General features: G+C 39.2%; 1 protein-coding gene across 2 annotated transcripts in view; it reads left to right on the top strand.

The window, feature by feature from the left end:
- Positions 1–19,174, top strand: part of PRORP (protein only RNase P catalytic subunit) — a 130,259-nt gene that overhangs the window by 81,790 nt on the left and 29,295 nt on the right. The window lies entirely within an intron of this gene.

The following is a 19,174-nucleotide window of genomic DNA, read 5'->3' as shown; positions in this document are numbered from 1 at the left end:
AATCTACTTGTCTAAATTCCCCACCTCCATATTCATGCTGCTTTCTCTGTGTCTCCTGGCCTCTTTCCTTCTGTCTCTTATAAAGTCATCAGATATAGAACTCAGCTGGATAATCCAGGATGATCTCATCTTTGGAGATCCTTAACTTGATTACATTTTAAAAGACCCTTTTCTCAAACAAGTTCACATTCACAGGTTCCAGACATTAGGACACGGATATATCTTTTTGAGGTTCACTATTCAATATCACACCTCAGTCTCCCTCCACTCCCTGCCAGGTTCACTTTGCAACACCTTGATAAGGAGCTGCAGGATTCATGGTAATGGCACATTCATCATTTCTCATCTCTACCCATCTTGTTTATGAACAGTTCTAAAGGTTAGAAATTCTTCTTTCTGTTAAGCCAAAACCTGTCCTGGGATAATATTTGACAGTGGGTTCTCCTACGAAGCTATATGGGATAAGTAAAACTTGTCCCATGATTCTCAGGCTGAGGGAGAATAACACATTAACTGCTTCTCCATCATTCTGATACAGTCTTCTAGGGGTATGAGATCCTTTCCAGCATTTGTACTACTACCACCACCCTCAAAAAACAAAACAAACAAACAAAAAAACACAGAAAACCCAGATTAATGAATATCTAATAATCATTGTGAGCCAGTTGTGATGGAAATGTAATGAACTTCCTCCAGGAGGGTGGGGAATGGACAAAAGATTGAGAAACAACAATCTCAACCTTCTTCCTCCTGGCAGCCATTCAGATAGATGAGGACAACTATGTATATTTCCCTGAGTCTTCTTTTCTGGAATCAACACTTTAAGTTTCAGTTATTCCCCTATGATATGCTTCCATGCATTCATTCAGAAAATATTTATTGAGGGCCTAATATGTGTCAGCACTCTGTTACGTATTAGAGTGATGCAAGGATGAATATTGCAGAATCCGTGTCACCTAAGACTGTAGTTTGGGGGAGGATGTAAACAAATAAATTGCAAAACAGTGTGGTAAGCATTTGGTAAGCTTAAGTATAAGATGCTAAGGAAGCACAGAGGAATACCTAAATCAGTAGTGATGAAGTGATATCTAAACTGAGACCTGATGATAGAGATGAGGGGAGGGAGGCAGGACAGATTTGCATTCCAGGCAGAAGGAGCATCCACACTCAGTTCCTGTTTTAGAGCTGTGCTTCCCATAGAGGAAATCAAAGATGGCTGCAGACAGTACCTCTTATTGCTCCCTGGCACCAAGGGCTAAGAATGAGCATTCACCTCAGCTGCAACATTTAAGGGGATGCCCAAAAATTCAGTAATTAATAAGGATAAATATTTTAATACAATATTTTAAAAATCACAATTAATGTAAAAAAAATCCATGATGGCAGTGCCTGGCTAGCTCAGTCAGAAGAGCATGCAACTCTTGATCTCAGGGTTGTGAGTTCAAGCCCCACATTGGGTGTAGAGATTACTTAAATAAATAAATAAACTTTAAAAAAAAAACTTCATGGGGCGCCTGGGTGGCTCAGTTGGTTAAGCGACTGCCTTCGGCTCAGGTCATGATCCTGGGGTCCCTGGATCGAGTCCCGCATCGGGCTCCCTGCTCGGTGAGGAGCCTGCTTCTCCCTCTAACCCTCCCCCCTCTCATGTACTCTCTCTCTCTCTCATTCTCACTCTCTCAAATAAATAAATAACTCTTTAAAAAAAAATAAAAAAATAACAAAAAAACTTCATGATGAACAAAATACCAAAATTTTAAAGAAAAACAGGATCATTGTTACTGATTTTCCCTTTTGTCTCAGGCACCAGTATGGCTTGGCATGGCGCTACTTTTGAACCTGTCTTTCTTTAAATTTTGATATTTTGTTCATTATGGATTTTTGTGCATTAATTTTGATTTTATAAAATACTGCATTAAAATACTGTTTATCTTGTCCAGTGAGTTTTTTGGTGCCCCTTTAAATTTTGTGCCCACCGTAAGGGTCTTAGTCACCTCATTCTGGTCCCAGCCCTATAACTAAAACAGACACACAAGATCCATGCTTACTTAGCCAGGTGGACTTTCCCTCTTGGGACTTTGACCCTGGAGGATGTAAAGACACAGATGTGGTTGGAGACGTTTCACAACAACAGCAGTGGAAGTCAGAATCCTACCCTACTGTGATTGTGGTGTGTCTTTCTGCACGCACATGCAAGCATGCTCACCTGAGGGTACAGTGGCAGGCCCCAGAGGCAGTGTCCAATTAACCACTCCTGTGGCATGACCTGGGTCATGTTACTAGTCTGGCCTTCCTGGGTCTTGCACCTTTTCTGAGCTGATGTTTTGGTATTCAAAATTCATATTTCCTTCCTTTTTGAAAATCAGTCATGTTTGTTTATCTCCAGACTTCTATTCTTCCTTCTCTAGAGATAATCAGTAATGGTTGCATGCTTATATATGTAAGTTTCCTTGGTATCTTAGGATGACATTCATCCAGGCCTAGAAAAACGAACTCATTTGGAGTAATTATTTCTTTCGGTCACTTCCCTTGTCTTGTACTTCTTTTCTTATTCAGTCCTTTGTCCAGCATTTCCAACTTGAATATAACTTTGAACATATATTTTTTGTTGTCTGTAACTTACAAATTATAATAGTCACTGGACCTGAATATATGAACAACAGAGATTAAAGGATGCCAGACTCAGGGGATCTCACCAAAGACAAGCACCAGAGGCATCCATGGAGGGAAACAAATGATGTTCACCAAGAAGCAGCTGGAATATTTAGAGGCATTATTCAGTATTCATTAGGCCCAAACTCCAGTCTTTGGAAAGAATGGCCTTAAAAATGGGCATATATATAACGGTACTACAGATTTGGAGGAACTTAAGAGCAGAACTCAAAAAACAAAGGGCATATTCAGTAAAAGCAACAAAAAATTCAAAATAAATATTACCTGAGGGAGAAGTCACAAGAAATATGAGAAGTATGGGCACACCACCCAGATCTACTGATGGAGGTAACCCTGTCTCCCTAATTTCTGTAGATCATCTGGCACCCTCAGTCCAAACTAGCACGTCCCCATTTTAAGGTCCCCACAGACCACTCTGTTGGCCATAAAATAGCTTATTTTGGATACTGCCAAGTCCCTAGCAGGTACTGTCTTTTCCCCATTTTAGACTCTCATGTTCTTTTCCCAGGCTGAGTATCTAATTCTTTGGTCTCCTTACTCCTAGGTAGAATGTAACCAGCAGTTCTGACCTGCAAGAGAAGGGGGGAGGAAACAAAAAGGACGTGTGGATAGGAAAAGAAATATTTACCTCCTTCTGGGCATTAACTTCCCTGATATTATTGTGGTGAGTCTGCACCACTTTTGTATTCATCCTTTCATAAATGCATCTCTACCTATTGTTTTTTTCTTTAGTCGCTTCTCTCCTTTTTTCCTCGTTGGAGTCAATGATGTTACAATTTTACTTTTAAAGCCTTACCTTCCACTTGTCTTAAGTTACATTCCCATTTAGAGTTTCTAAACTCTTAATTGGAATTACCCCATCCTATGTCTGAACACTTTGAAATTTAGTCTCTTAGGGTCTAGGGTCCTCCCATGTGAAAGGTTTCCTTCCTTTGCTCTTACAGAGTCCAAACTAGTGAGGACCGTCACTTCTTTAAAGCTCTTGTCACTCCTCCATCATCTACAGTTTCCTCCTCCTTGGTCTTTATAGTCCTGAATAGCAGTTCTCTTTGTTGTTTCCTCTACTTTCTGAGAAATGAAATTGTCAATATGATATCAACTTATCAGGTGCTCTACTTTTACCAGAATGAAACCTCTCACCCATGCTGGGAGAGGTGACATTTCCCGTTACTACTGTATATCGTGTCTCTATCTATTTTGTAATCTGTGTTAGGAAAGCATCACTGTTCGTCGACCACAAGAGCATCATTAGAATAGAACATACCTTTCCAGTGTCATGAGTCTCAGTGACACTTGCCTCCTTGTGTTAATCTTCTGAGTTTTCCTTTTCTTATTATCCATGTTCTAGAGATTGTTATTAGAAATAAGACCATTAGGGCGCCTGGGTGGCTCAGTTGGTTAAGCGACTGCCTTCGGCTCAGGTCATGATCCTGGAGTCCCGGGATCGAGTCCCGCATCGGGCTCCCTGCTCAGCGGGGGGTCTGCTTCTCCCTCTGCCCTCTTCTCTCTCCTGCTCTCTGTCTCTCATTCTCCCTCAAATAAATAAATAAAATCTTAAAAAAAAAAAAAAAAGAAAGAAGACCATTAGCTTTGCTCTCCCTCTACTTGATTTTTCACTGATGAATTATTGGACGGCTCTACTAGATTATTCCTTAGTTATCACACCAGCACCTCTGTGTGGGAGCTCGTCTTGATTTTACATGATCTTAATGAGACTTCGGACCCCACCCTATCATCAGCTTTAATGTGTTCTGTCATATATCTAGTAAGGGAAGTGTTATGTATCTTCTTATATCCTCTCTCTATAAATCCCTCCTGCCCACACGTATGTGTGTGTGTGTGTGTCCCCTTTAGTTTCTTTAGAGGCATGGCAGATTTGAAGGCAGTGCACTTAAGAACCCTGAGCAAGAGGTATACTGTTTCCTGAATAACAATCTTATAACTAAAATTATAGAAACAGAGTTAGAAATCATAGGGGAGAAAATGAAGGACAGACAATAAAGTCAAAGTGGGCTTCTTAAAAAATAGAAAATCTTTCTTTAAGTTATACCTAATGTCATCATAATATGTACATCTGGAGACCTCAGTCATGGGGGCCAAACTTTTTAAGTCAGCTGAACAACTGAAATATTGAGGACAGATTTTATTTAGCAAACATTCATATAGCACTTATTCTGGGATACAGTTCCAAAGTGCTTTATAAACAATAAATTAATCTACTAATCATTTAATCCTCATAACAAATAAATCCTCTTACCAGGTAGGAACTAATATTAGTTCCCATTTTTCAGATGAGGAAACTGAAGCTTAGAGAGGTCAAGTGACATCCCTAAGGTCGCAGAATTAGTAAGCGAGAGCTAGAATTTGAATTCAAGAAATCTGGCTTGAGCGAGTGCTCACAACACTACATACATAATTTCAGTCTCTTCCATTTATTTTCTTTCTAAAGTTCCAATGGAGAAAAATGTTACAACCTATTTTAGAAAATACCTAATGAGCGTGAAACATTAATACAACAAAAACAACAACTAATTAAGAACTTTATCAGAGGGGCGCCTGGGTGGTTCAGTCGTTGAGCATCTGCCTTCAGCTCAGGTCGTGATCCCAGGGTCCTGGGATTGAGCCCCGTGTCGGGCTCCCTGTTCCGCAAGAGCTCTGCTTCTCCCTCTCCCACTCCCCCTGCTTGTGTTCCTCTCTTGCTGTGTCTCTCTCTGTCAAATGGATGGATAAAATCTTTAAAAAAAAAAAAAAAAAAGAACTTTATCAGATGTGTAGTACCTTGACCTTCATAGTTACAACTTAACCAAAAGCTGCCTAATTGTAATAATGTTCCCTCTCTGTTAATTATTGTCTCCTTGGTTCTCCCCTCATTTCCCAATTTTCAAATTACATGGTTAGTATCTGGCTCTTGTTTGTCTGTCTTTGACCACAGCTCCCTTTTGGTTGGTTGTGATATGTTGTGGAATTGTGGGAAGTTTATTGATTGTGTCCAGGGTTAGACTAGTGATGTCATTTCATCTGTTTCTCTTTTAGCTTAATTATAATTTTGCCTGATAATTATTTCTGCCTGTCCATGTTCACATCTAATCTTTCATATTGGTTTTGCTAGTATCAGAAATTAATTCTTTCCATGTGTCTGCATGGATTCTATGTTCTTCTTTTTTGAATGTATTGCTCTTAATTGTTTTAAAAGAAACTCTGTTGTAGTTAATTTAATATGGTATAACCTACCACATACATAAACTTACTAGGAACGCTGAATAAATCTATGGAGGGCTTGAATACTTGAATACCTTGGTAGGGCATTTTTCTACTGTAGTGAAGGGGGAGCCCCAAGAAACTAAATCAGTAAACATAAGGCTAAGGATTCAAATGCCAGCCTTTCTTCCCAACATTTGGTATATTTTAAAATTTGTTATGCTTTCCTTTTTGGTAGTTGTGACATCTCCCTGGCAATAGTACAGTCTGTCTAATCTATAAATTAATGATTAGAAAAGAGCTTTAGAAGTTTTAGCTCCTTGTAAAATCACATACCCATAGCCTAATCAATGCTCTGACAAGTTATAACATTAAGTTGTCACTAGACTGCTGGTGACTTAATGACACTAATTATTACTCTTATAAAAACCATGAGCTTAAGTATGTATATTTTATTGTAGTTGCCATAGATCCTAGCTTTCCTTGTCCAAGAATATTTTTTTAAAGATTTTATTTATTTGGGAAGGGAGAGAGCACGAGTCGGGGGCTGCAGAGGGAGAGGGAGAATCAAGGAGCCAATGCAACGTGGGGCTCCACGTGGGGCTCGATCCCAGGACCCTGAGATCATGACCTGAGTTGAAGGCAGATGCTTAACCAACTGAGTCACCCAGGCACCCCATACCAAGAAATATTTAACAAAGACCCTTCTGTTGTTGATCTTTGTGCCATGATATTTCTCAAAATAATTATTTGGTTTACTGTGAGCCACTTTCAAATGTAAACATACATTATTCATTAAATCTTTATTGACTTCCTTCCAGTGCCAGGCACAGTGCTAGGTATTGTAGAAGATGCAGAGATGAACAAGATGCAGTTCTCTCCTTGTCAAGGAGTTTATAGTCTTGTAAATACTCAAATTGTTAATATGTAGAATATTTATAAGGGCCCTAAGAAGTATTTAAGAAAAAAGCTAAAAAAAATTCATAAGCTAAGGAAAACTACTCCTACCTAAGGAGGAATCAAAGAATACTTTATAGATAGACATCAGCATTTAATTGGTTCTTTAGTTTTAGGCTAGGTTTTGATAACTAGAGTTGAGGGGGGCGGGGGAAGAAGAAGGGCTGATTCTATATCCAGACAACATTGTTCAAATAGCACCAGATAGCAAAGTAGTACTTCGGAGCTAGAGGGTAAAAGGTGGGTAAAAAGTACTAAATATCATCTTTTTCTCCTATTATCAAACACATCACAGGGTGCCTGGGTGGCTCAGTCAGTTAAGTGTCCGACTCCTGGTTTCAGCTCAGGTCATGATCTCATGGGTCCTGAGATGGAGCCCTACATCTAGCTCGCCCTCAGCAGGGAGTCTGCCTCAAGATTCTCTCCCTCTGCCCCTCCCCCCACTCACATGGGCATGCACTCTCTCTCACTTGCTCTCTCTCTAAAATAAATAAATAAATCTTCAAAAAACTTTAAGAATAGGAAAAAACCCCACGTCGTATCCTTCATAGGATGAGATTTGAGAAGATGAAATTTAATACCCAGTTGACAATAGTTGGTTAAACAACCCAGAAAAATTCTCACTGTCTTTTTTTTTTTCTTAAAGATTTTATTGATTTATTTGACAGAGAGAACACAAGCAGGGGGAGTGGGAGAGGGAGAAGGAGAAGCAGGCCTCGTGCCGAACAGGGAGCCCGATGCGGGGCTTGATCCCAGGACCCTGGGATCATGACCTGAGCCGAAGGCAGACGCCCAACCGACTGAGCCACCCAGGCGCCCCAAATTCTCACACTCTTAATATTATTGGTTATCTTCAATTATCTCCAAAATCAAGTGTCTTCTTTTTAATTCTAAAATACCGTTTTAATGGATTCCACTTATTTACCTTGTATTGTGACAATACAGCATATTGGTATAGTATTCTCTTGGGAACAGGAAGATCATCTGTGGTTTGGGATAACTTCATTTAGGTTTTTCCAGCTTGCATCTATAAATCTGAGTTAGTCTGTTCATTTTTGATGTTCTTCCTCCTTTTCCATGCTGTCTCTAGGTTAACCCACAGGTCAGCAAAGAGGAATCCCACCCAAAATAAGAGATTCTTTTCACTTCAAAAAAAGGGACTCTATTTACTTCTCCTTGGAAAGTCCCAATTTGTATCTTACAGCAAAATGAAATAAATAAGAATTTGGGCATATTAAAAATATTTCTTAAAACCTAGTTCAAAATTATAAATTATTTCTTTTTTCTTCATTATTAATAGTTACATAATATATAATTTAAAGAATTAAAATCATAAGATCTAGCTTTACAATATTATTTTTTAAAAGATAACAACGAGCCCATTAAATATTATTACCTTTCAAAATATGTGATAAAAAGAAAACGTACCATGTAACTTTGATAAATGCATGTATTTAAAGGGCATGAAGACATTAGCCTGTGGTGTGTGTCAAGCTTTTCATTTCAGTTATTTCCCCCCTAAAAAAATACCATGATTCCTAAATGTACTGTAGATGGCAATACTTATATGGAAAATGGAAGTTTGAGAATGATTAGCAGATAGAGTCTTAAATGAGTAAGGTTCAGTTGAAATGTTCTTAATTTTTCTCATTCACTGGATTTTTTAAAAATAATCATAAACTTTCTTTTTCACTCATGATGTTTCCATTCAGTTTTATTTCACCATCACCTGACCTCCTTCCCCACCTCACCTTTGTTTCAGAAATCACATGTTATACAACCATTTTCTCTTTTGATGGCAGTGATTGGAAACCAGGTGATTATGCACATAGGATCCTATGTAAAGTTCTGTAGAAGTATTTTTTCTCAAGCAGGTTGAGTGCCAGATGGCCTTGCTGTAAATTCGGATAGGGACAGGGAAAACACTGTCATGTATGTTTCAAAGACACCATCATTCTACATCTACAATTCCAAGGTTGGTAAGTCTATCTTTGCATGGAGGGAAGTAGCTCATTCAGGAATATGAAAAGCTTTCTCATTGTCCCCACACATTGGGAATTTTGCTGTGGGATTCACTCAGTAAATAAATATTTACTAATAACATACTAATATTTTACTAATACTTACTAATGATGTACTAATGATTTACTAAATAAATAATTAAATGCTATTACTTGCTAGGCCCTAGGCTGGGTAGGCATCTTACATTATATACATAAAAGAGCATGGTACCTACCTTCAGACACCCCTTCCCAAGCATAAAATAAAGTGTGGTAATTCTTACAATAGCAGCAAGTAGAAGATAAAGTAAGGCACAGGACAGGAATAGATGGCTGTCGCAGATACAACAAAACATTCACAACATACTTTCTAAGCCTGCTGGCCTCAAACTCCTTCACAACACAGCACTTGAGGAAGCTGCTCTTGTTCTATCAAAACAACAACAACAACAACAACAACAACAACATTGCCAGAAGAAGCCTATTCCCTATCCCTGTGGGATAGTGGGCATCGTGGGAGAAATGCTTAAGAGTCTACCTAGAAGTGGTATATGTTATGCCACCAATTGTGCAAAAAAGGAGAAAGAAAATGCACACACATTTGCTCGTTCATGTCTTTTGAGAAGGCTACCCAAGAGGCAGATAGTATTCGTTGCCACTGGGGGGAGGAGCTAGGTGGCTAGAGGATAGGGTGGGAAGGACACTTTTCAGTGAATACCCATTGGTTTCTTTTGGATTTTGAACCATGTGGATTTATTACCCATACAAAAAGCTTTATTGACTTGGTATATCACGTTACCACCTGAAGAGAATATAAATCAGTTGTCCTTTATCTGGTGGGTTCTACAACTTACTAAACTCCTAAACAGACAGTGGATAGGAGACAAGTGTTGCTAAGGATCACATAAGTATCTGTAACATTTTTTGTTTTGGTTACAGGGAACTTCCCACTCTTTATTTTTCTCAGCTTTCAACTGGTATATCCTGATAAACATCAGGTGGCTGTGAGTAGGAGTGGTTCCTCCCAGAGAAGCCAACTATAGATTTTTTTATACAGTGAAGAGCTTGTGTTCTTGTTTTGTTTGGTTTTTGTTGTTTTAATGGAAGTTACAGATGGTGTGTGCCAAACCCATGGCAGAAAACAGACTGTGAACAGAAAAAATATGGGTCAGTAAGTACCTTTGTAATGCTCAGAATTTAGAGCAACTTTAACAGATTTCCTTGGTGAGAAGAATTGTTTGTGATATGTCATCAGAGGAATCATAATAGGACATATAGAGGCATCAGCTCTCTTGAAATAAATTTTTTGGGGCACCTGGGTGGCTCAGTCAGTTAAGCGTCTGCCTTTGGCTCAAGTCATGATCCCAGGGTCCTGGGATCGAGCCCCCGCAAGTCTGGCTCCCTGCTCAGCGGGGAGCCTGCTTCTCCCTCTCCCTCTGCCTGCCACTCTGCCTGCTTGTGCTCTCTCCCTCTGTCAAATAAATCAATAAAATCTTTAAAAAAAAGAAAAAGAAAAAACTTTTGTAGCTGAAATTTTTAAAAAATGCTCTGACTGTGTAAAGCAGCTCCACAGCAGGGCGCCTGGGTGCCTCAGTCTGTTGAGCATCTGAATCTTGGTTTCCACTCAGGTCATGATCTCAGGGCCATGAGATCAAGTCCCACATCAGGCTCCATGCTTAGTGGGGAGTCTGTTCAAGATTCTCTCTCTCTCCCTTTCCCTCTGCCCCTCCCCCATGCACACACGTGCTCTCTAAAAATAAATAAATAATTCTTAAAAAAAAAAAAAAGAAATGCCACAGAAACAGCTATAGCCCATGTCCTTAGAAATTCTATATATATTTATGGGATCATGTAAAGATGATGTCGAGGGTTTTAAGGAAACAGAACTTAGGTCTAGTTGAAACCTGATAAATAGAACAGAATGAAAATCAAGTATACCCAAGGAATAATATGTTACATATTTTGTATACATGCATATATGCTAAAGTTCAGAGTATGGTCAGTAGACATTAATTGGTTAATCTTTATGAACTCTGTTTCTATTACTTGGGTAATAAAAACAGCTAATGCTATGGTAGCATATAACAATTTAGAGATCACTTCTGCAGTGTTTCTATTACTTGCTTATGTGTTCAAGAATTTATTTGGGGGGGTTCATATTATAGTGAAAGTCCTCTCTTTTCTTCCGACTTCCACCTCCCTGTATGGGTATGGACATGCAGATACTTTTGATAGAAAAAAAGCAATTGAGTGAACTTTTCTTGACATACTTAGCCTGTTAACTAAGAAGAAAATCTCCTATCTATGTTAACATGGTCTTTCTACCCTTCTTTATTATATAACTTTTGCTTGACCCTTAATAGTCCATGCCAGAGCAAAATAAAACTTGGCAAGACAGTTCAAAACTGGTTCTGTCCTCCCTTCTTTCTCCTCCTTTGTAACAGGTAGGAATTACATTCCAAGGAATGTAAAGAATCCTGCTCTAACATATACTTCCCCTCTGCTCTCAAACTTCCGTTTTCTCTTTTTCTTTCATTCACTAGTATATTCATTCATGCAGCACATTTTAATTGATCATCTGAAGCACCAGGCCCCGTTTTTTGTGCCAGGGATACTGTGAATGGAACAGAAAAAACTCCCTGCCCTCTTGGAGCTCAAATTGTTTTTAATACATACCTGTCATCAGGGCTGTTGCTATGCATAACTCCACAGGGTGTCTCACATTTTAGTCTGTGAATGTTGCCCTAGAGTTGTGCAGTACACAGCCAGCTCAACTCTAGACGGTGGCCTTGTCTACTAAGCTTAATTCGGATGTTTGTCAAAATTAATTTCCTATAATAAAGTCGGTTGCCATGTTCCATCATTGCCAGAGAGCAACCCTTTCCTTTAAGGAAAGTGTGCAGTCATCACCATGGGGTGGAAGATTTTGTGGAGAAACCAACCTTTGTCTTTCTCAGACTAGCTGTGTTAAGCTGCTCTAAAATTCACTTACAGCTTCTTTCTTCACCTTCACTAGTAATTGGAGGATTTTTTATTTGCCTTTAAAGAGTTCTCTATTTTCTTTCTTCCTTCCTTCCTTCTCTTTCCTCCTCCTTTCCTTCCTTCCTTCCTCCCTCCCTCCCTCCCTCTCTCTCTCTCTTTCTTTCTGTACAGCGAAACATGGCAAGTTTTTCCTAGTTTTATTTTCCCTTTAAATCATCACAGAATCTTTTCTTTCTTTTTTTCTATGCAGTGATTCTTCCACCTTAATTTGTGGTCAGTAAATGTGCAATTGGTAAGAAGTCTGTGCCCTGTATTTTGAAGACAAAGTTGCATTTCTTATATTTACTAGGAAGAGAGATTTGGAAAAAGAATAGCATTGGATTCCATTATACCATTATCTTGCCTTGTGACTCTGCACAGTTCTAAATTCTTTAAAGCTTAGGTTTTCCTTGTAATCAGCATATGAAGCTGAAAATATATATTGATAATTTTATACACATACCCCCCCACCTGAAATAACTTTGAATTTATCTTTTTTTTTTTTAAGATTTTATTTATTTGAGAGAGAGCACAAGCAAGAGAGCACAAGCAGGGGGAGCAGCAGAGGGAGAGGGAGAAGCAGACTCCCTGCTGAGCAGGGAGCCCAATGCGAGCCTCGATCTCAGGACCCTGAGATCATGACCTGAGCTGCAGGCAGCTGCTTCACTGACTGAGCCACCCAGGTGCCCCATGAAATAACTTTGAATTTATCTAAGAAAGCTATCATGTCAAGACTCATTATTAGAATGAAATATGTCTTTGAAGGGTTGGAAAAATTGAGAAGTATGTTTGTTTGCACATCTATTATAGTTAGAATCAGATGGAAAGGTTTAGAGATTGTGCAATTAAGGAATGTTTTCTACCCACAAATTCCCTAGCTGTGTGGTTCACATTCATTAACAGGCCCAAGGATGCTTGAATTCAAATCTGCTTTGGAAATTAATTTTCCTAAATATTTTGTTTCCTAGATCTTTGCTGAAATGATCAACAGCATCAGGCATCAGCTCCATCAAAACTTTCCTCCATGAGGTGGCTCATTTGCCCTGTGATCTTTTCCATGTCCAGCCTCCTACAGGTTCCATCTCTGGTGCAAATTGCATCCTTTAAAGACCAATGAGAGATCTCTATCTCAAATAATTTGGGGTTATATGCTAATTCTACTAAGATGCGAGGGCTCCCCTGGCCTCACTTCCCTCTTGGCACTTTACTTGCTTCATCCTTTTTAGACTTCAGATAAGGTTAACTCTCTCAAATCCTTTTCCTCTTTCAATTCTTGTTCCCTAGTTTTAGTCTTTCATAACTGAATGCCTTAACCTGGGGCAACTTACCATCATCTTCACTGCTTAATTGAAATGACGCTCTTCAATGTTACCAGTGACTTCTGTGGGGAAATGGGAGCTGCTATTTGTTGAGTATGTTCTGTGGAGCAAGCAGAAGGTGCCCGTGTGAGGCACTTTTATATGCAGGGTCTCATTTAATTTTCACAACGATTCCACAGATAGTGCTATTTCTTTCTTAAGGATGAGGAAACTCTGGCTCAGAAAGGGTTAAGTAACTTGTCTCATAGCTCCTAGGTGGTAAAGTCACAGGATTAGACACACTTCTTTCCAAACTCCATGTTCTTTCTTCTGTAACAGATCTATTTATTCCGTCTTTCTTGAAATACTACTCTGGGCTCTTTGTGTCATGCTTTTTTGATTCTTGGATCTCCTTTTTTTTTTTTTTTTTTTTTAAGATTTATTTATTTATTTATTTGAGAGAGAGAGAGGGAACATATGTGGAAACTGGCTCAGAGGCTAAGTGACTTGCCCAGAGGTTAACAGCTCTCTAGTACTACACTCAGTCCACATCCTGTGCTTCTTTCAGAGATGTTCTGCTTCCCTGAAAACAAACAATATTTTTTCAAAGTGAATGATCACATTCTCAGCATTTGAATGTCAGCTTGGCAGCGTATTATGAGTTGGTTAGATCAGGCCTTGAGTGGATGAAAAACAAGAACAGAAGATCCGATTCTTGTGTACCCCTGCCAGATTCACATGTGAAGCCCTAACCACCAATGTTTAGGTTTAGATGAAGTCATGGCGGGTCCTCATGGTGAGATTAGTGTGTTTATGAGAAGAGGAAGAGACAGAGTTCTCTCTCTGCCATGCCAAGGGCACAGTGAAAAGGCAGCTATCTGCAAGCCAGGAAGAAAGCTGTTACCAGAACCTGAGTATGCTGGCACCCCGATCTCAGACTTCCCGGCCTCCAAAATTGTGAGAAATAAGTTTCTGTTGTTTAAGCCACCCAGTCTATGATCTTTTGTTATGGTAGCCCAAGCTAAGACAGTTCATAAAATTATTTTCTTATGATAACTCCCAACTGCAGTATTTTCTAGAATTAGATGCCTGCCTGGTCTACATCTTACAAGCAGGATTCTTGTTCTTTTTGACAGGTGACAGAAAGTAGGCACAGTATTTATTCTGCATTTCATACATTGCCCAATAGCAGTAAGTAGATGCAGCCATACTGTTGCCGTGTCAACTCAGGGGCATGTCACATTGAAACAAGTGTCCCATTCGTTGTCCTGCCCCGTCAAACTGGAAAACCAAGGGCCTTCTGCTCTGTTCTCTGTTAAAAAAATTAGAAAAGTTTTTGAAACTGAGTGCTTGATAGAAATGTTGTACAGACTGGCATAGAGTTGGTGGTTTATAAATCATTTCACTATCACCAGTGTTACCACTCAGGCTATTTCCTAGCATTCTCTGCACACATGTTCTAATTTTATCATCCTTTAAAAATACTGTGGCTACTACTTCCTGGAGAGTGGTCAACTTTTAAACCATTCTTTTCTTTGTTTTAAAACCTACCCAGGTGAGTTTTCTCGGTTTACCTGTTTCTGTTTTGGAAAATCATGCCTTTGGAAACAGATTATTTTGTTTGTTTGTTTATTCCCATTCATAGATACGTTTGGGGTGTGTGTGTGTGTGTGTGTGTGATCATAGTCATTCCTAAGGCAACCAATTGTGTTTTGAGACAGCAAATCCCAAGGACAGCTGTGATGCCACCTACCTTAAGAAGTACCATTTTTCTGATGCTATATTCCTAGGCATATGCGGATATTAGAGGAAAAGACAAAATTTAGTTCAAGTAAACATCTTTGAATTAGCGTATAGAATCAGACTGGATCCCTTCACTTTTTTCATTAGCATATCCCTTCACTGATTTCTTTAGCATATCAGAAGGTCTTAGTAATTTTCTGACTATTAAGTTATTCTTAAAAATTAATATCTTCACCTACAGTATGAACATAATTTTGATGAAATCTTAAAGTCCCACTTCTAGGCTAGGTGTATATATTTACAAAGTAGGGCATACCTTGGAAAGTATATTTTTTACATTAGATTTTAAAAATTATGAACATTTCAAAAAATCTCTTGCTATCTTCAAAAATATTAAAAATGATGGCTGCACTATTAATGCAAGAAATTATTAATTTGGAGATGAAATATACAGCCTCACATACTTGGGGGTTTTTATTTTTATCTTTTTGGTTTGTTTTTTGACACATGTCAGTGTGAAGGTATTTCATATTGAATGAAAACAAAGGGAACACTTTGACCTTCCATGCCTCATCCTTCTTTTTTATCAAATCCCCCCTCAGAGGAATCTTTAGAAAAGATTCGGCGTCCGAGAGATCCGGATCAGAATTCTGGCTCTGTCATGTACTAGCAGGGTCACCTTGGGCACATAACTTCATTGCTAAGTTAATACCCTAAAAGCAAACGTTCTGTCTCCCCCCTCCTCCTCCCTCAGACCTAGTCTTCTTTCTGTATCTTCTGTTGGGTTTGCCGATAGCACTCTCCAGGCAGTTACCCCAGCCAGCAATTCCAGGTTTTTCTACCTTTTTGTTCTCCACTAAGTTAACACATCCTGCCAGTATGGCCTCCTAAATTAATCCCTCCAGTCCTGCACTAAGATGGTAGCCACCAGCCAGTGGGGCTGTTGAGCACTTGCACCATGGCTAACCAAATTGAGAAGTGCTAGAAGTGTGAAATACATACCCAATTTTGAAGACTTTGTATAAGAAAGGGATAGAAACTATTTTGTTAACAATGTTTATATTAATTTCATATTGAAATAATATTTTTGATATAATGGGTTAAGGAAAAAATATATTATTAACCTTTATTTCATGTGTTCATTTTTGTTTTTTAATGTTGCTACCAAACTTTTATTTGTGGCTCAGGTTCTATTTCATGCGGGCAGTACTGCTCTCGTCTACCTTGTCCTATCTTAGTGAGAGTCTCTTCATCTCTCACTGCTGCTGAAGTCTAGTAACTGGCCTCCCTACCTTCTGAAGCTCAGTGAGAATGTTCTTTCTGAAATGGACATCTGAAAGTGTCACTGCTCTGCTCCTACAGCCCTTCAGAGGCTTGTCATCCCATAAACCCAAGGTACTGTGCAGTGCACAGTCTTGCTTATTTGACCTCTGCGTACCTCTCAGCCTGTCTCTCACCCTCTCAGCACCTCCTTCCCCCTACCCTGCACAGTATACTCCACCAGTCCTAAAAATTCCTGTCTTGCCCTAAACATACCATGCTGTTTCATTCATCTGTGCCTTTGCATTTCTGATTCTTTCATCTAGAATGCTCTTCCCTACCCCTCCCCCATCTTTCTGGGGTGTTGGATTTTAACTTTCAAAACTTTCCAGAGGCCCCTCTTTTCTCCTTCCCTTTTAGAGATTCTACCAACACCTTGTATTTACTCCCACTGAGCTCTGAGCTCCTTGAGGGTAGGGCCCATGTCTTATTCACCCTCATGTCCATCTGTGCTTAGGACAGTACCTGGAGCAGAACAGGGTAAGTTTCTGTATTAGGTATATTGCATTAAAATCATATGTATTACACTGATTTGTTTACATGTCTGTCTCCCTGCTATGGAATGAACTCTTGGAAGAAGAGAAGTGAATCTTATTGATACATAAAGATCTAAATATCCCAGCACCCCAAGTAGTGCCTGCCAGAGTGGACAACATATTTGTTGAACTGAATTAAATAAATTCATGCAGAACCTACTCTGAAATCTGCTGACTTTCAAATGGGCCTTGAGGCTCAGTCATTCAGAGGGTTACTGACTTGGAAGAACTCTAGGAATCCTTTTCTATCTTTAGTTTCTGGGATTACTTTGTGTGCTCTTGTTGCTGTTTTTCCCCTCAGTTTTATTGAGATATAATTGACATATAACTTTGTGTAAGTGTGAGGTGTACGGCATAATGATTTGATATATATTTCATATATACATAGTGAAATGATTACCACACTAAGTTTAGTTAACATATCCATCACCTCACATAGATATGATTTTTTCTTGTGAAGAGAACTTTTAAGATCTACTCTCCTAGCAACTTTCAAATATACAATACAGTATTGTTAACTGTGGTCACCATGCTGTGCATTACATCCCCAGAACTTATTTACCTGATAGCAGCAAGTTTATACCTTTTGACAGCCTTCACCCATGTCCCCCACCTTCTTGTTCCTGTTTTTTAACCTTTATATGTTTTTTATCCTTTTTAAAGGGAGTATACAGCACTGGGGAAAAAGTCAAATAATATCAAATGATAGAAATTGAAAGTTCTCTCAGTCCTGCTCCCTAGAGGAAACCACTGATAAGAGTCAAGTGTGTGTCTTTCAAGACTATTTTCACACATAGACACATAATTATTTTTCACAAAAATGCCATCATTAGAAATTTGCATTTTTAAAAATATATGTATTGCCAAGTACAAAGTTTTGTAAGTGTCTTTGAATAGTCAGATTAGGGTCATGTTCCACATTGTGACTCTGTTCTTTGGCTGGGCAGCGTGCTGTTCTTAGCTAACTTATTTTACAATCCAGTGGTCAATCCTCACACTACTTGCAGAGGAGGAAGAGCTCCTACCTAAGGGTTGGAATAGATGACCCTGCTGCAGGTAGAAAATATCTTTGGAGTCTTATTTGTTTCATCTTAAAAGTTAGTGTAGGGGCGCCTGGGTGGCTCAGTCGGTTAAGCGACTGCCTTCGGCTCAGGTCATGATCCCAGGGTCCTGGGATTGAGTCCCGCATCGGGCTCCCTGCTCAGCAGGGAGTCTGCTTCTGCTTCTCCCTCTGCCTGCTCTTTCCCCTTCTCAATCTCATGCTCTCTCTCTCAAATAAACCAATAAAAAAAAAAAATCTTAAGAAGAGTTAGTGTAGGGGCGCCTGGGTGGCTCAGTCGTTAAGCGTCTGCCTTCGGCTCAGGTCATGATCCCAGGGTTCTGGGATCGAGCCCCGCATCGGGCTCCCTCCTCAGTGGGAAGCCTGCTTCTCCCTCTCCCACTCCCCCTGCTTGTGTTCCCTCTCTCGCTGTGTCTCTGTCTGTCAAATAAATAAATAAAATCTTTAAAAAATAAATAAATAAAATAAAATAAAAAAAAGAAGAGTTAGTGTAGATCTTGCATTTGCAGGTATCACAGCATCTCTGTTTTCAAATAAAAAACAAGGAGAGTCTCAAAAAAACAAAAACAAAAAAACCTGAAGTAAAATTGTCAGTCCGGAGGATGTGCTTGTTAGTCCTCTGGGCTTCCGGGTACCCCCAATATATTGCCAAGTCCTGCTTGTGTATACCCTAGTATGAGAAATACAGTGTTAGGTCTTCAAACAAAAGTACCTAGGGATTTCCTACAACTCACTCAGGAAGGAGGGAGCAGTAGATGCTACTGGAAAAATTATAATCACAGTTAGCTATAGAATAAGGGGCAGGATTACAAAGGGAACATTTTGAAAAGAAAGGAGTTAGAATGAAGAGGTATTTAATATGAGGGTTACTGATTCAGAGAATGGGTTTGAGGTTAGAATTAACATAGGTTTGAAACCTGGCTCTGCTGTTTACTGACCTGTGACCATGAGCTATTTCCTTAACCTTACTGAGCCTCTGTTACCTCATTTGTAAAAGGGCATTAGGAGCAGGGTAGTAATAATGGTACCAAAATCATAGGACATCTATGGGGATGAAATGATGATGTAAATAAAGACATTTAAAGTGCTTCTGACACATCAGAATTGCCCAGTAAATTATAGCTAAAGGGAGAAAAGTAGAAGATTCTTCTTTTTAGTTTACATGAATTTTTAATCTATGTACTTGGAAAAAGAGCCTCATAATAGCTCTTCTGTCAAGAACCAACTCAGTCCACCCATATCTCCGCCTTGATAAGAGAATAGTGAGCACCCTTGTCTCATTTTATATGTAATTCCTCCTCTTACACCTCTCCTTCAAATCACATCCCCATTATTGCTTCCTGTCATTTCCAGTTTCTGTGCCCCCATTTC

This window comes from Neomonachus schauinslandi, chromosome 9, assembly GCF_002201575.2.
Source record: "Neomonachus schauinslandi chromosome 9, ASM220157v2, whole genome shotgun sequence".
NCBI lineage: Eukaryota > Metazoa > Chordata > Mammalia > Carnivora > Phocidae > Neomonachus > Neomonachus schauinslandi.
This window is presented reverse-complemented; position numbering and strand designations above follow the sequence as displayed.